Source organism: Equus przewalskii, chromosome 8 (genome assembly GCF_037783145.1).
Source record: "Equus przewalskii isolate Varuska chromosome 8, EquPr2, whole genome shotgun sequence".
In the NCBI taxonomy this organism is placed as follows: domain Eukaryota; kingdom Metazoa; phylum Chordata; class Mammalia; order Perissodactyla; family Equidae; genus Equus; species Equus przewalskii.
Window position 1 is genome coordinate 80,075,089 of NC_091838.1, and position 23,702 is coordinate 80,098,790.

General features: G+C 44.0%; 1 long non-coding RNA gene across 1 annotated transcript; it reads left to right on the forward strand.

Annotated features, from left to right (window-relative positions):
- The first annotated feature begins 16,624 nt into the window (after positions 1 to 16,624).
- Positions 16,625 to 22,426, forward strand: LOC139085351 (uncharacterized). Its single transcript, XR_011543631.1, has 4 exons — positions 16,625 to 16,775; positions 17,076 to 17,179; positions 20,573 to 20,831; positions 21,518 to 22,426. It is a non-coding gene; the product is annotated as an uncharacterized lncRNA (long non-coding RNA).
- The last annotated feature ends 1,276 nt before the right edge of the window (positions 22,427 to 23,702 follow it).

Here is a 23,702-nt window from a genome sequence, read left to right on the forward strand (position 1 = left end):
GCTGGGTCCCCTCATGTCAATGGGCTGATAGGATTCTAGAATAGCAGAGGCCATGGAGGGACCACAACCAACTTCCAAAATCAAGGCTCACGTAACTGTTGTACTAGACAGCCAGACCACAGTGAAAACCAGGGGTCTTTCCCCATGGAGTTCATAAGGGTAACATGAATAGGCAGATAACAAAGGAATTGTATATATATATAATACAAGATAGGCAGCCAACAAATAATTGTATATGTATCTGTACTCATGAAATATATATAAATGCATACATACATGCATTGAGAGAAAAAGAAAGGGAGAATGAGCAGAAGACCAGTGGAGAAAGCCTTGATGCCTCTCTCAATTTTCAGAAGTAAGCTAGTTCAGTCTGAGGACATATATATCAAAAGAGAAGTAAGTTCACCTTCAGAGTGGACCTAGCAATGTCATAACACCTATAGTTTGTGATTTAAATAAAATCTGAATAAACCACCTGTAGTAGTGATTTTTCTCAGTCTTTCCTCAAAGGGTCCTATGGTCATTTCCTGAAATAACTGGATAGTGGGAAAGAATACCTACTTATTTCTAGGGATTTTGGATACAGGTGTGAGCTGACATGATTCCAGGGGTCCTAAAGCCCCCCAGTGGCAGTAAGGACTTACAGAGGTCAGGTTATGATTGGAGTTTTGACCAGTAACAGCCGAAAGGTCCACCACCACATCTGTTAGTCATTTCTCCAGTTTCCAAATGCATAATCAGGATGGACACAATTAGCAACTGACCAAATGCTCACTAGTTCTTTGACCAGTGGGATAGGAGCTATTAGAGCAGGAAAGGCCCAAATGAATACACAAAATTGACCCCATCCCCAGCCAGGATGGTCATAACGAACGAGTCTCTTGTGGAATGGAAGAGTGCCACTCTCAAAGATGTAGGGAGTTGTTGGGCCCATTGCAGCCCCAGACTGACCCCTTCAAAACCCAGGTGGATCACTACCTATGACAGACTTTCTCAAAGCAAACACCTGGGCTGCTCTGATTTCACCACAGGGCGCTGAAAGTGCCTGGGAGCTTACGTCTCCCTAGGGTGACCATAGCCAGTGACTGACATGTGCTTTCAGGAGGTTGTTACATCCTCTTGGCCTATTTTGCTTTGGCCATTGTGTGGCATTCAGTCCCATGCAGGTAAGACCTGAAAGAGCATCGCCCCAGCTGCACAGTGCATCTCACCTGTTGGCACAGGGTCCTTTGTGCCCTCAGGGTGGGAAAGAGGAGAGTCCCATACACATGGATGAACTCACTTGCTTCTGAGTGAGAGATCCTAATTGTTCCATTTCAGAGATGAGGAACCCGAGATGTAGACAAGCTAAATGACTGCTCAGTCACATTGCTAATAAGTTTTGAGGTCAGAATTTTTTTTCTTGAACACTTCTGTTCCCATTTTCTAGGAGACATTTTCATGGTGATCAGTTAGCTGTGGAGGTAATCTCTTAACACTGTGAAAAATTATAGGCAGCACCCTATTCGGATCTGTGCTTCCCCACCTCATTCACGTGAAGATAACGTGAGCCCTCTGCCCTTGTCTATAAAGCGATCCACTGGGTAGCCGTGGGTTAGTCACCTGCACCTTCTGTCCCTCTATCTTCTCGCCTGTAAAAATGAAGGGGTTTGAGTAGATCACCGTAAGGTGCCTCTTATTTTTCTATATTTTGCAAACTCTAAGATTTTTTTTCATTCCCTCTAAGGAGGAGTTAGCATGAGCATTCCTAATATTTATTTTAATGACTATCCTAGAAAAATAAGTCCCACCTACCCCACATTTCCATCTCTGCCCGTTCTTTGAGTATTTGTTTCCTACGTAGCAAGAATGTGACATGAAAGTCAATAAACGAGGGAAAGTGGTTAGAGGTTGTATTTAAAAGCATATATGCAAAATATACACAAACATGTATACACATGCACACGCTCAACAGAAGTCGCAAGAAATCCAGTCACTTTACCACGTGGCTTCAAGTGAAACCTGTTTTGGAATTTGCCACCACCTCTCCCTATCCACTGACAGGCAGAGCACATTAAAAGCCTGCCACAAGTTTGCAGACCTGTCAAGAGTCCTCAGGTTTAAAACCTATTTTTAAAATAGTAATATATAATGCAGCACTGAATAAACCTGGAAGGAGAGGGAATAATTGTTCCCCCAGAGGTGAGTTGTGTGGGAGAGAGAGTGGGAGGATGCTAACATCCTCCAGTCCTCATTCCTAAGCTGAGGCTTTTCAGCAGGTACAGACTATTTATTTATTTATAATGTATACCTTGTACGCTTCCAGAAAGTGTAAGAAGCAGTATTTTCTTTTTCCCTTACAGCAGAGGCTGGTAACGAGTCTGAGTCGGGCAATGATCTTCACCTGAACTCTGCAGTGTGACCCTGAGCAGAGGTGATGCTCCTCTCGTCTCACCCGCCCTGGTTTAGCTGCATTCCTCCTGCTCTTGGCTCCCTTCCATCCTTTAAACTACCCTCTAACCTACGTGCTGAATCTTTCTAAAGTGCCTATCTCTGAATCGGGATGAAAATCATTCTCTTGTACTCAAGCACGGGGCTCCATCTCACCACCTGATCCCATTGTGATACAGATCACGATATTAGACAGTGGGCCCTCCGCATACACGGATTTTGCATCCTCAGATTCAACCAACTAACTGGATCTGTGGTTGGTTGAATCTGTGGATGCAGAAACCCGCAAATAGAGCGCCAACTGTACCTTAGTTCCTGCGTTACCTTGAAAATCAAGATTACTTAGGGATTCCAGAATGCTTAGGAATGTCTCTGTATTTTCAGGTTTTCATTATCGTCAGTGCACTTGCAGAGTGCTTTACAGTGTGCAAGTTTTTACACTCAGTTATTTTTGTTGAGGTTCAGAACCTTTAAGGAGCTGACTCATTATCCCTTAATGTGCTAAAACATAGGAACAGTGTGAGAGAGATTTTTTTTGAGTTCACTAAGGATCAAATAGGGTTTGAGTTAACATTACGATAATTTTGCAAAAACTGAGGGGAGGCAGGAGGTGGAGAAGGAAACAGGAGGTACAGAGGGGAGAGTGATCTGAGCTGCAACTTTCTTGTTTGTGAGGGAGGATTGAAATGCAAAATCTTGCTTGCCTCACTTGGATTTTCGTACAGATCAAAGGAAGTAGCTCATGAGCCAGATGGATGATTTGTAAAATTCTACACACAGTGAAAGGTTTGTTAGCTAACAGTCAGCCATTCACTCATGCAAAAACAACAACAAAAACCCCATGTTTTGGTTATATTTAGATGGAGCCAGTTTTCAATTGCAGGTCTCACTTACTAGTGGAACAATTTACTTTGGCTTTGAGTTCAGTTTCTTCATAGATTATAAGAGAATTATAGGGGCCAGCAGGGTGGCACAGTGGTTAAATTTGCACGTTCCACTTTGGAGGCCCAGGGTTCGCCAGTTCGGATCCTGGGTGTGGACATGGCACTGCTTGGCAAGCCATGCTGTGGTAGGTGTCCCACATATAAAGTAGAGGAAGATGGGCACAGATGTTAGCTCAGGGCCAGTCTTCCTCAGCAAAAAGAGGAGGAGTGGCAGCAGATGTTAGCTCAGGGCTAATCTTCCTCAAAAAAAAGAGAAGAGAATTATATACCTATCTCAGAAGTTACTTGTAAGAACACAGTTATAACTACATCAAACCACTTATTGAGTCCCTAAAAGGTGACCATAAATTACAGTGGTGGGCTCATACTTATATTATGCACTCTAAAAATATTAGCTAAAAGCTGTTTTCAGGGTGAGTTCTCCATGAAGTGGACTCGCAGGTAGAGTAGTGTATAAAATTTTTATAAGAAAGGGCTCTGAGAGCTTATACCTGCAGGAAAGAGAAAGCAGGAATTTAGTATGTGAAAACCCTTGGCAGGCTGCCTCACAGGTAGGCAGCTGAGAGTGCGGGTGGGGGTGGAATATGACGTGCAGGAGGGAGGAACATAGTATTCTTCATACAAATTCTGGGAGCAGTTGATCAGGATTCTGATGGGCCTGTCTTCCCAGGAGAATCTTAGAAGAGGAAAATTAGTAGGATGAAATACGTCCCCCAACCACAGTAAATGATCTTGAACCTACAAGTGATACTCATGGCTTCCCTCCTCCCCTCTCCATTCTAGACTCCATCGCTCTCACTAGCCCCTTTGCTGGATCCAGACACTCCTCCCTGAGGGGTTGAATCACTTTGCTGCACTTGTCCATTTGTCATCAGAGTTGGGCAAAGGAGCTCCAAGAGGCAGCCGAATGGATTAATTGGATGCCAACCATCTTCCTTTCTGCCCCTTCTGCCCAACAACTTCCCTTTCTCCTCCTGATCAGGACTAATTACTCCTACCAAGATAGCGACACCTCTTGTCTGCTGATCTCTGGACACAGGCAGCCTGAAGTTCCCAGATGGAACCTAGAGCTTATGTTTCAACAGAACACTTCCTATGCCCCTGGTGAAATTATCCCCTCTTTGGTGATCAGGACATCTAATCCCTCAAAGCCCAGAGTTATGGGGTCAGTAAGCACAAATTTTGCCAAGCGAGTCATTGGGAGCGTTGAGTGAGACCCCACTAGCTTCCATTCCTTTACTCCCAGACCACATCTGTGTATTTTTCCTTTTGAGGACACAGCATCATAATGTCTTTGATTCAATGTGTCTACTGCATCCTGGAGGCTGGTGCTGGATTCTCCTGAAGAGTTATCCCTCAGCTGGGGCTTTGGCTGTGCCTGCAGCTGGCTGTTTCATGCTTTTTTAGGTGGGCAGCACCTAGGTATCACAGAATTTCATATGGTTTGTATATCTTATGATCACTGGTCCTCCTCTTAGGTAAAGTGAGTACTCTGATCTAATGAGATTATGTAGGATCCCAGGCCAGTGGACCAAATTCTCAGTAAGGCCTTGGAGAGGAATGCTGGTTAAGACCCACAGGAAGGGCGAACTCAGACCCAGAATGTCTGCTTCTGGTGGTATAAGTCACTGCCCCTTCTGTAGTGGAAGGAGCCCAGTATAGTCAGCTTACCTCCCAGTTGGTCTCCTAGAGTAATGGTGCCATTCCAGGGGCTCGGCTTTGGTCTCTGTTGCCAGCAGGCTGGGCAGTCAGAGGTTCAAAATAGTTCAACCTTGAGAAATAGGAGACCTGCTCTTTGGCCCTCATACAACTTCCATCCCTGTCCCCATGGTTATTTGGTTTGTGTGCTCCTGTCAGCAATGGGTGGCCAATGACAGGATGACTTATGTCAATTGGCCAAGTCATTTACTCCGTTCAACAAATCAAATGCCAATCTTTTCCAGAACCATCCTCACAGACACACTCAGAAATACAGTTTAATCAGGTATCAAGCATTCCATGGCCGAAACAATTGGACATGTAAGATTAACCATCACAGCACTAAGAACTTGTTAAATGAATAAAAGAACGAGAATCATACTGCTCCTTTGTCTTCTGTTTTTGTTTTATTATGAAAACTTGGTCTCCTAGGTTCAAGAGTTATCCATATTTTCTCAGATTTGCTTTATCTTCCCCCTTCATTTCTTTCCATTTTATTTCTTGCTTTACTGAAGTATTTTTAAGCAAATTACAAACATCAATTTTTTCTATGTCAGTACGTAACTCTAAAAAACAGACATTTTCTTATTCAATACGCCACCTAATCAGCTACAAAATTGAGAATCATTACTCTTTCCTATTTTGTTGAAAGTGCCTTTTTGTTTTTTTTAAATCAGGAACCAAATAACGCCCACGTATAACAATGCTCTATCCTTCAAATGTTAGCCAGTCAAGAGCCGTCAGCTCCCCATCCCAATGTTTTTTGCTAATTTTTACTTGTTGCAGAAACTAGGTATGTGGTCCTGTCATATGTTCCACATTCTGGGTTTGTGTGTTTGATTCCACGTGTCCCATACTCTGTCTCTAGATTTTCTGTAAAATTCGAGAGATGGCAAACTTTTTCTCTAAAGGGCCAGAGAGTAAATGTCCTAGTTTTTTGGAGCCCACATATGATCTCTGACACATGTTCTGCTTTTATTTACACCCTGAAATGTAAAAACCATTCTTGTGTTCGTATGGCCTGCACAGCAGGTCACAGTCAGAATTTGGCCTACGGGCTGTAGTTTGCTGAAGCCTGCTTCTCTTTGCTTTATTATATTGGAGTTTGACTTTTTGGCATAAACACTTTCTGAGTGATTCTGTGTGCTTCACACCGTAACACATCAGAAGGCAGGTAGTATCTGATAATTACTAATCACACTGACTAGTGATTCCTCCGTTGTAAAATGCCTCATCAATGCAGCACCTAATGGTTTCGTTGACGGATGATCACTGTCTAATCCAATCTGATTCTACCATTCCTTTCAAAATTACTCAAAATCTCTAAAGAATGTTTTGCATTAACTAGGACTATTTGGTTATCCCAAAATACAATTTGTTCAGGAGTGGTAGCAATCTTGCTTAATTTTTTCTCTTTTAATTGTTAATGCCCTAGAATCCAATGATTTTTAATGAGTTATTTTTGTGGTTGTTTTTGATTTCTTTCTTAGTATTATTATGAATTCATAATTATTGGGTTTTCTTTGTAGTTTTATAAAGTCTCCATCTTTGGCCAATGTGAGCCCTTTTATCTTGGCTCTTATGTCCCTTTGACAAGGCCCATTAGTCTTTGATAGCTTTCTAGAATTCTAGTACAAACTGCGCAGGTTCCTCTTGAATATTTCCTTCTCTAGACCAGCATCATCCATTCCTCTAAGGAGCTCTGAGTCCCTGTTACGGGGAATGATTTTAGGAGAGATCTGGAGGGGAAGGGGAGAGGGGAGAAAAGACAGTGTCCTTAATGGAAATGCCTACGAGGACTTGAATCAGTAGGCAGGAGGAGGAGGCCAAAACAGAGCATGCCACAGCTGAGTCCTACAATGTCATGCAAAATACAGAGAAGTCCACAAAAGTTTAAATTGTGTCATCTAATTGCATCTCTAGGGCCAACACGGTACTTTGCACACAGTTGTCAGTAAATATTGGTTAAGTGACTGGATGAATGTCAGTGAATAAATGTAGGAAATGAGAGAGATGCCACATGTGGCAAGAGCTGAGGAGAGAGTGGTGCAGTAGAAATAGCAAGCGGCCTTGAGTCAGGAGTCTTGAATGTTAGCTTCTTTGGTCAATACCCAACCCGCAACAAAGCAGTCCTCCCCGCGGCTGAGCCTCAGTTTCCTCTTTTGTACAGCAAGTAAGTTGGGTTACAAGATCACTATGGTATCATTGATTCCAATATCCTATGATTGATGGGAAGTTATGTGTGTTTATGCACTAGATTAAAGGACATTCTCATGCCTCGAGCACCTGCTAGGTGCTAGCTCCTAAATAATGTATACACATTTCTTAAGTCTCACAGCAATCTTATGAAAAATTATTCCTATTTTACAGAAAAAAGAAACTGACAGAACTGGAATAATCAATCCTGGCTCTGCCTCTTACTAGCTCTGTAGACTTGAATACATCACTTAACCCCTCTGAGCCTCAGACTCCAAGGCCAGTGAGTGAAGGTTCTAGTGCCTTCTACTAGCATAGGTCCAAAAGTCCACTGGCTGAATCTTTGACTCTGCCAGTAAAGCGACCTCACAGACCACTTTGTGCAATCAACCTTGGTGCCTCCATTTAAGCTGCACATTTCTGCATTTTTTCCATGTTTTTGAATTTGGAATGCGTCCTATGATATGAACACTTAAGTGAGCCCCATGTGCACACATGAGCAAATGTGATGCATATGTGTGAGCATTGTGCGTGTAAGTGAACACTGCATGTATGAGTGTCTGTGCTTGCTTCATCTTCCCCATCATATATAAGCATATATTAATAAAATTGGTAATTTAACAACTACTAGGATATTAGAAATGAAGTCATGCCTTATGTCTTTTCCCCAATATGCAGGAGGAAAAACTTCTTTATAGCCTCCTAGGTCTAAGAATTAAACTGACATAAGACAGATTAACAGGAGAAATGCACACACATTTAATATTTTTATGTGTACACAAGCATCTTCAGAAGGAAAATGAAGACCCAAAGAAGCTGTTTGTCCCAAAATCTCATAAACCTTTTTACACACAGAATCATAATTTGTGGGAGTGTGACCAGATCAGGACACTCAATTGAGGGACAGTGACTAGGAAATGTATGGGGCAAATGAATGGAAGATAAGGGCTGTTTCAGTAGGTTGGTTTCTATAGGTCCCTTTTGGTGTTGTCTCCCAGTCGCTGATGGTAAAAATGTTCTTCTCTTCCTGGTACAAGGACAGGCATCTTTTTCAGGGAAATCTTATGACCTGCTTTTGGGCAGAAAGGGGGAGGTCGGAAGCCCTTCCTGCATCTACTATTTCTCAAATGGCTTCAGCTCAAAATTATCCAGATTCCAAAGCGGCATATATTGGGGTAGCATGTTCTGAACCCCTTCACCAGGGGTTGGCTGAATTCGCCCCATCCTGACCCAGGCTTCCTGGCACAGGAAAGCGTGTTGGGACTTCTTGCCGCTCTTCATCAGGTCTTACTGTCCTGCTTAAGTCACTGCTGCAGCCTCTGAACCAGGATCCCTGCCTCCAGCAGTCTTACCATCTTCTCTTCTGGCCATTCCTCTTCCCCAAACAGTGGCTCCCCACTGCCTACAAGATAAAGCCCAAACTCTCCAGCTGGCACTGAGGGTCTTCTTGGGCCCAGAACGCACTTTCTACCTCTCACTCACTGCGCCACACTCAGCATGCCATGTCAGCGTTCTCCATCAGTCAAACATCCTGCCTCCCTGGTTCCATTTTATCTGCCAGCCAGATTTGGGAGGCAGCAGAGTGTGCTGGGAGGAACACTTGTGCTGGGGATGGAAAAACATTTCAAATTCTACCCTGTCATGGGTGAGCCCTGTGGGGATCTCGGACAGGTTGCCTACCATCTCTGAGCTATGTTGACTCACTGTAAAATGGGAGACTTCTGTGAAGGTACTAGAGAGTTTGGGGGTTAGAATTTGTAAGCTACCCTAGGAAAATTGCTAGACATGCAGTAGGTAGCAGTTCTAGGCGTATTTATCCCTATTATAACCTAATGCAACTGCCACCATGAAGATGGTTCCGATCTATTCCACACCTCCTCATCTCATCCAGAAATCTCTTAAAATCTAGCTTATCAGTTCTCTACCCTGTGCTTCGCGCGTCTTGCCTTCTCTACGAGACTGTGAGCACAGTCCCCATCTGACTCGATTTTATATCCTCCAGAGGGTTTGTCAGACAGGAATGGTTCAATGAACACTTAAGAAATGGACAAATAAATGGATTGCTTTGGCTGATTCCAATACAACTATGGAATTTTCATTCCACGAGCATACGCTGAGCAATGACTCTGCTTCAAGTTCCATACAATTCCCTGTGGTTACGATAATGACTTTGAGACAGCTCTATCAGCAGAGTCCACACCAACTCAATTACAATCCCGCACAAACAAAACAAATCTGTGCTCTTACCAGGTGGCCTGAGGATTAATCCAAAGTGTTTTTAAAGTAGTTGTGTTACCCAAGGTTACCTTGATTGGCCTGCCTTGCTCTCCAAATGTCATCAAGTAAAACATGTCCCTGATCAACAAGCTCCAAACAATGGTAGGGTATAAAAAGAAAGGCTTTGTTATCCTCACTTGAAATTGTCCAACAAGCCAGTTATAAAAGTAATATTTGCTGAAAAAAATCCAGAATTTCATAATTCAGCATCTGAGATCTCAAGTTAACAATCTCTTGGTTCTCCTATCTAAAGAGACAGAGATCTCATTAGACTCTACCCCCAGCATTTAGGATGGTAGCTTCTTGGGTCAGTAAATATTTAATAAATGCACCAGTGAATCTGTCTCCTCAGCAAACAAAAGGTGTTTAATAAATGCTAATTAAGAGTTATTTGAAATCCCTACTAAGACTTAGAGAACAATGTTACTTGGATGACTGCCCTTCTGACAACATAAGAGAATGCAGAGTTGAAATCAAAATGGAAAGGATGAGGACGTCCACATCAATAGGATGGACCATGACTGCAGTCTCTTCACACCTCAGACTGCTTTTTGTTGAATATTTATGGAGCACCTGCCAGGTACCAACTGTTATTTATTTTCACATCCATTTAATTTAATCCGCAGAACATCTCTTAGAGGTGAATAGTATTCTTCCTAATTTTGAGGTGGGGGACAAGAGACATTAAGTAGAAAGTCCAAACCAAGACTTAGTAAGTGGTAAGGAGGAGTCCAGTTCTTCTGACTCCAAAGCCAATGCTTTTAGCATTTCACTAACACTCCCTATTACCTGATTCCTATTACCTGAACTTGAAAACCTTGGAAAATCTTGCGTGTAACACTGACTATTTGCCAACCAGAAAAGCTTTTCCAGAGAGGAATATTTTTTCCTGGGTAGGGCAGAGACCCACAGCCTACAGTCTTTAGCCAAAGCAATTAGTAGTTTCTTTGCTGTGGTACCAGCCACACTTGAGAGTTTATGAAGTTAGTTTTCACGGTATTTCACAGTTGGTCAGTTAATGCAAAGCCTGCTGTTGCCTGGGCTACCTGCCATGCTGCACAGTCCCTCGAAGATTAGAATCACCTGCTCCAAAGAGAAACATTGCCGATCTTGCACAGAATTGCACCTTTTTAAAGAGCCTGACACATGAGCTGGACTCTGCTCCCCTTCCTGCAAACCTCCTGAAATGCTGGAGGAGTTCAGAATCCGCCACCCAAAATGTCTTGGGCATGTTGACTATTTTGAGTTAAAGGCACTTGGAAAACAGAAGATGTGAAGAAAACACTCTTGATTTTGCTTCTTTTTCTTAAAAGTGGGAGATAAATCCCACATGTAAGACATCCTCTATATACCAGAAGGAAAGTCACGTTCTTATCAAGGATTCTATACGAACAACCTTATCAAAATAGTTCTTATCATCCTTTAGCTTCCCCACATAGTGTAGTTAGTTTTCCACAATTGCCTCTTTGTTCAACCTAATAAAAAAGCACTTGTTTTGCCATTTCTTTGGGTCTTTCTTCCTTCATGAAGGCTTCCATGCCATAGAAAACCTGTATTAAATGTGCCTGACTTTTCTCCTGTTGATCTGTCATTTCTCAGTCCCAGGGTAAGAGGGTCGGAGAAAACCCTTAAGAGGGCAAAGTAAAAGTCCGCCTTCCGTGCAATGCTGTTGGGGAAGCTGATGCAGGGCTGGACGGGCAGCCTGTTCCCTCTGCTGAAGCTGTGCTGGGACACTTCCCCTGGGGAAGGTATAGCGTCAGGTAGGATAAACTCTTCATTCTTGCTGAAGCACAAGCAACCAAAACTGTCTCCAAAGAATATCTGCTCATAGTCTGTCAGAGCTGGGAAGGGGCCTTAGAGAGCATCCGGCACAGGCTCCTCATCTGATAGATGGGGTAACTGAGGTCCAGAGAAGGTAATGGATCTCCTTGAATCACACAGCACATTAATTGCAGAGCTGAGGGGACGTCCAGATCTGGAGCATCCTGATCTGTATTGCTCCCTTTCACCCCTGGTCCCTGCCTCCCAAGGTGCAGACTGGACTCTCCTAACCTGGGGATGCTCATGCGTGGTCAGGGCCACTGAGCCAAATCCCTTCCAGCAGACCATGAATGGCATGGCTGTTCTGCACACATTTCCTGGGCTTCTCCACTCCTGGAGAGAATCTGCACTTCCCTGGGACCACTGCAGATTCTGAGGCCAGATGTAGAGAATAAACATCCTGAACTATTCAGGAACACCCAGGTTGGCAAAGGAGTGCAGGTAAACGAGTCTGAGAGGATAGATGACCTTTGGGGCCAGTCTAGCCCTTCATGCTCTGAGGAGTAACAGAAGGACAATTATAGGGCTAAAGACAAGAGACTTGGGATGGACAAGCCTGGTTTTCCTTGTGACTCATGAGCATTGAGCAGCACAATTTTCTGAGCCTCAGTTTCCTATTTCTAAAACTTGGGGTTTTAATTGGGTTGTCTGTAACATCCCTACCAGCTCTATCATGCTCTGATTTAGGACTTCAGGATGACGTCTTGACTTTGCCAATTAATTATATATGCATAGACTCAATTCCTGCTGAAAGGCAAGAAGGGAAATAGAAGAAATGTTTCTTGAACTGTCATTATGTACTAGACACCGGGAGGTGCCACCCAGCTCTTCCTTCAAGGAAGAACTTGTGACTTCAGCTACTAGAAGTCCTACCAGCCACAGCACTTGGCTGCCATCTCCTTCAGGGCTATCCTGAGCTGCTGAAGCCTGCTGTGCCTATCACATTACAGGCCTCTTACCTAAAATCCTAACACCTTTGGTTCCTCCTTATCCTTGATGTATAGGTCTGGTTCCACAAATTAAACACTGAACACGTTAACCATCCAACTATTTGTTAGTTACCTGCTACTTGGCAAAGGTGTGCCCTGTGACAAGCACTGTGCTAAGCATTGGAGACTTCAGACATGGCCCCTACAATCATTTGTGTTATTTCCTTTGTGGATGTCAGTCATTCCCACTAACCTGTTGGGCCCTGATGGCTGGGCCTGTGTCTCGGGAACATCAGCTGCATTCATGGCCCAGTACTGAGTGCTAGGGCCAGGTGTTCAGCAAACACACCCGAACTGAGTGAATGCCTTGGCCCCTGCTACACACCCCAGGTCAGAGATCAAGCCTGTGCCTTCAGACAGTGGCCAGTAGCTAGCTCCTCATTCCCAGGCTCGCTCTCCCATTTTGGATGTGAATCATAAGTGAGCACACCACACTCTGTGGACCCTGTATCTCAACTCTCCACTTGCTCCTCTGTAGTTGGTTGTTTCCCCAAATCCTACTCACTGTAGACCATGAGGCTCAAATCTCTCTGCTACTGCGTGGACCCCACGTTTGTGCAATCAGCCCAGACTGCCTTGTGCCTGAATCTTCAGTGATGCCAAATACCACTTAGATGTCTCTACATGTAAAGGAGAACAGAGGACTCATGGAAACTATAATTAGGATGAAATATATAACTTGTGATGGCAAATCTCACAAAGAAATCCAAATAATATGTTCTTTTGCTTGTTAAGGTATCAGTGGTTAAAGGAGAAAACAAAAACGCAAGATGGTGGAGTTGGGCTAAAACTGTCCCCCACCCCTTCCTATTGTAGTGACTATTTTGGACAGCAATTTGGCAATGTGCTTCCAGAGCCATGGAAATATTCATATTCTTCGATCCAATAATTTACTTCTGGGAACTGAGCCTAAGGATATAATTCTATGTCTGAGAAAGAAAAGGAACATCCATGTATAAATACATTCCCTGAAGGCTTATTTTTAATGGGAAAAACTAGAAAGAGCCTTAAATAATCAATAACAAGGAAATGGGCACATAAGTCATAGTGTATACGTTAATGGACTGGCAACTATTTTAAATGAGTTAAGAAAGCTCTAAAGCAACATGGAAAAATACTTATGCCATGGATTAAGCAGGAAAAAAAACAGGATACAAAATTAAATGTACAGCATGATTTCTATCTATATAAAAATTGAAATATAAGAATGTCCTGAAAGCAATACAAATAATGTGAGCATTATGATGTAGTGGGGGGAGGGTATCATAGATTATTCTCTGGTTTTTAACTATCTAACATGCAGCTATATAACTTTAAAATGGTTAAAATATGTTTTGTATCTTGTAACTAAAAAATTCTGAAATATATATTGATGGAAGTCTACATGAGAAGATAAGAGGAAATTTTCATTCCGTGGAGAAACATCTGGAAATTCCAATGACTATCCTCCTCCTCAGAGAAGATGTAGGGCTGACTAAACAGAGAGGAAGACCCGCCTCCTGGCTGAAATTTGGTTCTGTGAAAAGTCCTGCCTCACCTCCTTATGATCGGACTCAGCTGGAAGATCATGTTTAAGAGAGAATGACTCTCTTTGCATTTCCTTGAGCTACAGAGAGACTATTTTAGACCTAAATGCCTGATCTTCCACACGTGTCTCAGTCCTTGCTGAAAAAGCTAAGACAACAGCAGACCATTCTGGAAAGAGACACACCATGAGGTTGTGATGGCATTTTCTACCAGCTTAGAGTTCACAGAGCATTTTACCCCCATTGATCCTACAAATACCCAATCAGAGCAAAGAGTTTCTCAATCTTTGCACCATTAGGGGCACCATGGCCAAGAGAGGGCAAAGGACTCACCCCAGATCCCTCAGCTACGGAGTGAGAGTCACTTCTCATTTCTTCTTAACCGACTCAAAGTTCAGTGAGAGATTTGGGTAAGCAGACTGTGTTTTAACTCCCCCTTTAAAGTCTATTAACTGTGTATCCATAGCGAGTTGTTTAAGCTCTCGTCTTCAGGTTATTTGTTAACCAGAGATAATAGGATGTATGGCTTCATCTTTATCTTCGCAACCGGGTGAAGTAGGTGTTCCTGTCAGTTGATGTTCTAACATCTTTAATTCCCTTACAATATTTTGTCATAAAGAAAGTGATATAATTGTGTGTGCTGGTGCATTTAAACAGTGACTCGGGGAAATCATTTCCTTCAGGAAACCGCATCTCAGAAACGGTCAAGCAGAGCTGCAGTCAGAAATCACACCTGCAGGCGTGGGGCCTCGGTAAGCTTTACCTTGTACCAATGCTAAGTGTCTTTCTAATTAACATATTAGATATGGCAAATAGGCTCTCTCTTATGAAATCAGTAGGATCCATGACATATAGACTAACTAAAACGTTCTAAATATTTATCCACATTGTATAAGCTAGGTAAAAAATCCTAGAATTCTCTCCAGCCTGAATCCTTGGGAAAGACAATTAAAGTTTGCTCCCTAAGTGACTGTTGTGGGTTGAATTGTGTCCATCAAAAAATATATGTTCAAGTGCTAACTCTGGTGCTTGTGAAGGGATCTTTGCAAATGTAATGAAGTTAAGATGAGATCCTATCAGATTCAGAGAATGAGGGTTCAAAGTCCTAGTTCAATGACTTGTGTCCTTATAAGAAGAAGGGACTATGGACACAGACAGAGATACACAAGGAAGAAAGCCATGTGGAGAGAGAGACAGATGGGAGGGGATCATCTACAAGCTAAGGACCACCAAGGATTGACAGCAACCACCAGAAACTAGGAAACAGTCGTGGAACAGTCTTCCTCAGAGCTTCCAGAAGGAACCAAGCCTGCTAACGCCTTGATTTCAGACTTCTAGCCCCCAGAACTGTGGGACAATAAGTTTATTGTTTTAAATCACCCAGTTTGTGGTAATTTGTTATGGCAGCTTTAAGAAATAACTCAATGACCCAGCGCTGGGTAGAAGAATTCTCATTGTCTGATGGTGACCAAAAGGGCAACATAATTCTATTTCTGGAATATTGTTATTTGATCTCCAGTTAACCTTTCATGCAAAGCATGGTTGGATCAGCTTACATCATGGAGAACTAGGAGCACCACTGCAAACGTGCCCCCTAGAGAGCTTAGGATGGCTTCAGTGATGGGGTGGCAGTGACGGCGGCCGCCTGGCTGCTTCTATGAACCAGGAACCAGGAACGCCCAGGACCTTAGGGAGTTTCTGGTCTGCACCCTGTCTGCTTCCGCTTATTTTGCTTTGAGAATTGAGCAAATTGAGGCACAGCAAAGTCAAGAGCTTTGTCCATGCCCAAATGGAAAACCGAGGCAGAAACATCCCTTATGCCCCAACCCTGGACATGCTCAAAATGTGGCTCTGGGGACTGGGAAAGCTGTCCTCCACATTATTGGAGAAGTTTCCAGAAGTCACTACAGATCCTCAACGCCCAGGGTCCTCACAATGCTTCTTCATTCCTTCATGCTGGGCTCTGCTAAGGAGTTTCCTGACTCCACTCTCCAAAATAGAGCCTTGAGCAGCTCTGTTTGGAGCTGCTACCCCCAGGCCTAAGTACAGGAGATAAGGAGTACTTGTCCTTCCTTGCCTGTGATGCAAAAGACACACAAGAGATACTCTGACAAGCAGTCATCACAGCTTGGCTCACAGAGTCATAGCTCGTCCCAGGGAGGTGCCCACAGGCTGCCAGCATGGGCCACCCCTGCAGGAGAGCGGTGAACAACACCTGCTGTGGTGAGCTCCTGTAGATCCTTGCTCCTGTGGAGTCCTTGCTCCTGCTTCCCCTGCTGGGGTTGGGGTGGAGGGTCATAAAGGAGGCAGGGCTTGCCCAGGCCTGCTTCTTGGCTCCAGGAGAGGCGCCTGTATCTCTGTTGCCAGTTCTTCAGCTTAACCACCGAACAGCCAGATGCAGCACAGGATCAGATGAAGGGGAACCGACCCTTAGAGGGCAGCCACCCTGTACTGCATAACGTCTACACTGCACAGCACTTTCTACTCACAGCCCCCCTGCAGGGGTTACCCTGCCCACATTCTACGATGGGGTAAGGAAGCTCGGAGAGAATGAGTGAGTTGCCCAAATACGCAGTGATTCATGCATCCCTGCACTGAGTCATGCAATAAATATCATTTAAGCGTACACCGTGTGCTAAGCACTGTTATGTATCGTCACTGGGGGCAGTTTAGCTCAAGAACGTTGGACTTTGGACTCAGATCTTTGCAATCAAATCCAGGCTCGGTCCATCTCTGGCTAGCTGTGACGCGTACGTGGAAGCTCCTTGGTCTTCCTCAGCCTTGGTCATCACATCTGTCGCTTGGGGTTGCTGATGCCCCGAAGACAATCATGTGGTATTCAAATGAGATCAGGGTGACAAGTCATCTCATACCAGCCACCCATTAATGGCACAGTAAGTACTAGAAAGTAATCAAGTAGAAGAAAGGACAACAGTCTTCCTGGAAGTCGTTGCTGGGAGAAGGAGTTGAGAGAGGAGGAAAAGTGTTCAAGAGAAAAATATGTGACAGGATGTGTCTTTTCAAGGAAGTACAAATGGTCCTGAGGGTGTTTCTCAAAATCCAGTGAAGGAAGGTTGCTGGTGAGCTTTTAAAAAGCAGATGCCAGGCCCCACCCCAGAGATTCTGATTAAGTATTATCTTATATGAACTGAAGAATTAGTGGTTTAATAAGCACCTGAAATCATTCTCTACAGGTGTCAGTTTGTGAACTGTCCTTTGAGAAGCCCTGGTATAGACACACACGGATTCAGAAGAACTGTGTTCAATACAGAGCTCTAACAGACCTCTGTGCCCTTGGGTAAGTCACCTAAGCTCTGAGCTTCAGACTCATCAGTAACAAAATGTAGTTTACCATTGCTTTCAAATGATAATGAATGTGCACGTTATTGGGGACCGTAAAGCATTGTGAAAAATGTTAGCTGTTTTCCAGAGAGGATGAGTCATGGCTCTGTCTCCCTGTGGGATACAGGTCTGAACAGACAGCCTCAGCTGAGAGCACAGGGCAGGGCCTCGCGGGGGCTACATGACCAAATTAGTTATTGCTAATGGCCAGGATTGTGGCTCAGAGGCAAATACCTGAAATGCAAACCTTTCAGTTAATGTGTTTTCTGACTGACTCATGTGTGGTCAATTTAAAAAGTCCACAACCCCTCTGAATCTGAAGAGAGATCAGCTGGGGGGTGGGGGTCAAGTTGCACTTGACCTCCCAAATCTCAGGTTCACACCTGTAACAAGGGGGTTGTGATGCTTTCAGACTCTGCTTGGATAGTGATATTGTCAATGACATCAGGCACTGTGATTAAGGGAGGGTTCTGAGCTCCACTTCCTCTTGTGTAAAACGGAAATCAGTATTTCCAAGGTGCCTTACTCATAGGGCTGTTAAGAGGATGGAATCAGACAATGAATGTGAAATGCTCTGAAAACTAACAAGAGCTGTGCAAGTATAAGGAAATACTTCCCTTCATCCCAGAGGTAACAGAGGCTCACATAGCCTTTCCACCAGGGTCACCTGGCCACCTGTGACACACATTTAGAACTTTGCTTCTTTCCTCCATCCACCCTTGACCTTTCCAGGCACCCTCTGGTTCCCAGGTCCCATCTAAATGTTCCCCCCTCCCCCTGTGGAGGGTTCACATCAAGAAAGAAATTCACCACCCACCCCACTTGTCAACACCTGGGGATCCAGAGATTGTACTCACAGCCACCGCCAGGGACAAGACCTAGAAAAAAAACAGCCAGGTGAAGAATTTTTGGTCTCTCTCAGTTTAGTATCAACTCTTATTAAATTTTTTCAAGTCACTTAATTTTGAGTATGCAATTACATATGCTAGAATTTGTTTTGTCTGTTTGGAATAAGATACAGAATGGGCCATGTGGGTTGTGGTTTGTGCAGACGGAAGGTCCCCCCACGTAGTAACAGTTGAGCAACAAATCATTAAAGCCCTTCACTGACAGGAAGAAAGATCTGGGGTCATATCCTGGTCCGCCCATTGGGTGACAATACCTGCCTAAGGTCACCTAGTTACTAATTCTCAGTTTGCTCATCTGTAGAATGCAATAGTTACTTCCTGGAGTCACTGCAAGGATTAAAATCATGATATATATAAAATAAATAGTGTATACATAAAATGTGACAGTGAGTGCTAAGAAATAGTTTTATTAGATATAAAGTGAATGATCATGGAAGAAAGAGAATGAGACAAACAATGAGCCAAGGAATGTTGTACCTCGAAAATACCCTGGCTTGAGCCTCTTTTCTAACAGGATCCTCCTAACCGGGGCTTCTCAAGCTTTAACGTGCATACAAATCACCTGTGGAGCCGTTAAACGGTGGAGCCTGAGATTCTATGGTTCTAACAAGCTCCCAGCTGGTGCCAGTGCTCCTGGTCCGTTGACCATACTTTGAACAGTGAGGGCATTTTAACAAGATACCCACATGATCTGTATGCACATTAAAGTTTGAGAAGCTGTTCTATATCTCAACCTGTGGGCATTAAGAAGGAATCTCGAGGGTGACTCCCTAGGAGCTCTGACATGGTCAGCTGTGGGCCAGCCTCTGGGAATAAGAGGTATTGACTCGGGGCGCAGAGGACACCATTAGGGGTCTACAAACGTCAATAGTTCTCTGGGGTAATAGCGAATACAGCTAATGTTCCTAAGCATTTCCACACGTTATAGTCCTTTATCTTATTCACTCCTCAAATTAGCTCTCTGAGGCAGGGACTATTATAATCACCAACTTACTGATGAGGAAACCAAGGCTTATGGGGTTATGGTCTCACAGGTTCCATAGCTAGGTTTGAACAACCCTACTGCGTTCAGAGGCCACAGGCTCAGGCTGCTCTGCCCTCCTGGTTGCCACACTGACAACCAACACAGAAGCAGAGGGGCCTTCATAGCGGGGCGTGATGCCCAGTGACCTTGTGCTGGCCTCAGTCCTGGGCATGTCTAGGTCATCTCTCTGGCCCCTGCACTTGAAGCTGAAAAGCTGAGACCCACTGCCCCCAGGGGTAGGGGCTCAATTCCTTTTCCCCTTCCTTCCCGGTTCCATTAGACTGGGCAAGCACCTGAGTGAGAGACCGAGCTGGACGGAAAACGCAGATGTTCCCACTCCAGCTCTGCCTGTGGCTGCGAGATCCCGCGAACTCAAAACTTCTCGAACGTGTCCTTCAGCATATTTATCCTCTCAGCATTTTGCCCCCAACTTGCAAGGCTATTTGAGGGCACACAAGCAGCTAAACTTATTTTCCTCTAAACCCTTTAATTATTGTAAAAATAGAAAGCCTTCAACCACAGTTATCCAACTCAATAACCATGAATAATGCACATTAATGCAGAGGCTAAGAATAGGAGACGGGGGCGCTGATAAGCCAGTTGTGAGCACCCAGGATCAGGAGTAAACTGTGCGTGTGGGACTTCTGAGATTTATCCAAACACACATATCACCCATATCTTCAGATGCAGATGCCATATAACACATCAAACCAGCTGCTTACAATCCCGGGACCAGCAGCGTCTGCACCACCTGGAATGAAATTCTGGGGATGGAGGCCAGCAATCTGTTTTAACAAGTCCTGCAGGGGATTCTGATGTTTTATCTAGGAATCATGGTTGTATTTCAAAAATGACCTTAAATGTCAGTGATCTCACCAGACCTTGAAGAGATATCTCAGAAGGATGAGAAGAAACAGCATTGGCCAGCTTGAGGGTTAAGAGTGGGAAATCTAGAGTCACAGTCCCACCCAGGTCACCTGCTAGTCATGTGGCCTTGGGCAAATTGCATCTTCCCTAGAGAGTAGTTGTGAGCTTGAGAAAGGGTATGCCAGTGCTGATAGACAGGAGTGACACAGTAATAGCTCAATGGAAGATAATAGCTATAATTCTTTTCACGTGATGCCTGCCTTTAAGCAAGAAATCACTATTCCATACCATACGCAAAGTTTTGGCCAACCAAGTCCTCATGGTCCACAGACATCTGTCCTACTATTGCTAATGTCCCATTGTATGCATTCAGAAAGAATGAGTGAAATGAAATACACGCCAGTTGTCCATTCCACACCATCTGTCTTACCCGTGTCCTTACCCCACGGCAGTAGGAAATCCTTTTCTAGTGTCTGGAGCCCATTCACTGCTGAGGGTCAGAGGATCTCGGGGGAAAACACTTATCTGAGCCCCTCTCTTCTCTTCACAGCTCACCCACATCCTAACGGACCAGATGACCTCCACTGTCTACTTCTGGCTCCAAAACTACTTTGAACCCAGAATTTCAAACAGAGCCTCACTTTGAAAAACATCAGAGAGAGATTCAGGTTCTGGTTCAAAGTCTCTTTGCTCACACTGTAAGAGGAAGCCCACGTCACGTTGAAATCAGAGACATTGACCCCACAAAGTGCATCTAGTTAAGCAGGACCTGCGGGAAGACCCAAAGCCTCACTGTGGCGGTTTTGTAGGTAAGTTATCTGGGGCAGGATCAGACCAGTAGCTGGCCCAACATCTCTAACTAGAAGCTGAGTTGAGTAGAACATTACCACTAGCTACTGCCTCTGCCTATGAGCCACACGGCAGCAGGATGACCTCTCTAAAACACAATTCTTCTGTTAAAAGCCTCACCAGGACTCCCTAAGAACTACAAATAAAGCTGAAGCTATGGCTTCCAGACTCTTCCCCACTTGCCTTCATTTACCTCGATCAGCAACTCTTAACAGAAGGTGAGAGTGTGTCCCCTCCAAGGGACATTTGGCAATGTCTGGAGACATTTTGGACTTTCACAACTGGGTAGAGGCCAGGGATGCTGATAAACATCCTACAATGCACAGGACAGTCCCCCACAACAAGGATTTATCCAGCCAAAAATGTCAATAATGCTAAAATTGAGAAACCCTGAGCTAAATCCTGCTGAGCTCAAATGTTGTCTCTTCCAGAAAGCACTCTGGGCTCGCACCTTCTTCCCCAGGGGATGTAGGTGCCCTTGCTCTGGGCCCCCGCAGAGGTTACTGAGAGGGCTGTCAGAGCACTCACCCCATTGAGTTCATTAAATTGCAAGTCACTGTCTGTTACCTCTTCTAGACCAGAAGGTCCTTCAGGCAAGAACTAGGATCAAGTCCTTTTTGTGTTTTGTTTTTTTTTTTAACTTCAGGTGCAGAGTGTTGAGTTCACCATACCAACCAATTAACAGAACTTATCTTTCTTGGTCTACGCAACATCTAACAAAGATTTGGCACATAGGAGATACTATTTGTCCAGTCGATGATACGTCCAGAGATTATAACTCACCTTTGCCCTCCTGCTACAACCACTTAGCATGAAAAAATTTTAAAGGCATCTGGTGCCATATGAAATCGGGACTCTCACCCTCTGTGAGGAGTGGCTGTTTGGTGGGGCTGAGCCGGGGGCACGACAGTGCTTTTCAGTCCCTGTCTTCCGCTTATGCCAATAGCTGAACTGGGGTCACCTGACCTCTGAAAGGGCTCCTGCCTCAAAGTCCACAGCAGAGGGGGAAGAATCCTTCTTTGCTTCTGATGACTTGAAGACATGGAAGCAACACTTGGGAAGTGGAAAGATAAGTTTTAGGGACCTCAGGGGACCTGGATTTAGAACAAACAGGCCTAGAACCAGACTTGACTGAGGGCCTGGTGGTGGCCCCACACACCCTCAGTTGATGGCTATGAACCTGTGTCTTGCACAACCATCTACTTTGAGCGTTTCGTTCCCCATAACCTAAGCGGCCCTCACCTGCGTGGTGAGCCGTTACGGTGAGCATCGGCGCCTGTTGTGGAACACTCATGCACCTTTCCCGCTGCCCTGGGCATCAACAGTCTGTTTTGGAGCATTCAGTAGGAAAGTAACACCCTCTGGGACACAGGACAGCCACGGCTATCATTTCAGCTCAGACTCCTCTTTGACCACATTCATCTCCTGTCAGGTTTATGACCTCAGTAAAAATGGAAGAAAACCATAAAATACAATGAACTTATGGCTGCGCAATCCAAAATTTTGTCTGCTGCTGAGTCAACAAACTCAATAAAATTCAGCTGAATTTCTTTTATTTGCTTGCTGAACTTTTTCTACTGTCACAAGCGTGAAACTGGAGCATAAAATCCATGTGAGGTTTTATTTATTGCTCTATGCATTTCAGTGAAGATGCTGAAGAAATGACTTCTTGGTAAGGCTGTTCCCAACCAAATCTCTGAGTGTTTGATCGCTGGCACACGCACGTCTTTATGGGATGTGTTGCCTGCTTGTCCGCATGTCTTCCCTGTGAGTCTCAAAGGCCCCTATGGGATAAAATCCAGCATCCACTCACATACTTAAACCCCTCCACAGCCTTGCCCCATAGCATTATATTACTCTCTACTCCAGGGAAATTGGGACTGCTCAGAAACTAACACCATCCTGCTCCCATGCCTTTTCCAGTTTCTGGCTAAAAGCTCCCCTCTTACCTCTCACTCAACTCTAACTACAATGATGATGGAGATAAGTTATCAAAAGTGCTAACTCTATATACTATTCTAAACTCTTTCCAAATGTGAGCTAACCTTCACAAGAAAACTTTGACAGGTCCTATTCTTCTCTAACTATACCAGTGAGGACACTGAGTCACAAGGCTTCAAATAGCTTGCCCAACGTTGAACAGCAAGATGGGCGCAGATTCGAATCTGGGCATTTTGGCCCCAAAGTCTGTGTTCCTACTCCCTGGGCTCTTCTGTCTCCAGTGACGATTAAAGCTTTCCTACTTTCATTACTCCTACATGTGTCACCACTCTGAGATGTCGGCTCAAATCACCCAACCCAGAAGCGATCTCGCACCATTCTGAAATCACGTCCCATTTTGTCCTCACTCTTACACAATTGAGAATACATTGTATCCTAAAACGACTCATTTTGTATTAGGATTAAGATATTTTACATAAAATCTATATATCTTTATATAAAAGTATGGTTTTCACTTTTTATAATGTTAACACAAAACATTAAAATCCCGAATCATGATATCCTTATTTCTTTCATTGTGTATACATCCTTTTTAGGTAAAAACGTGTGCAAATTTATATTCTGCTTTTACGTTTGTATTTAATTGCATACATATCTCCGCCTTTTAGTGTCTTCCTAATTCTAATTTTATATAGTTGCATAATAGTCCATCTGACTGATAGAATTCTATTTACCATTAGATTATTTCCATCTTGTGTTCTTCACAAAGTCCTAGTAATGACAATATTTTGCACATGATTTTAATTTCTTTAAAATTTTTTTCTAAATTATTTGCTTAGAATAATTTCTTGGGAGTGTAATACTGCGTCAAAGACTATGGCATACTTAAT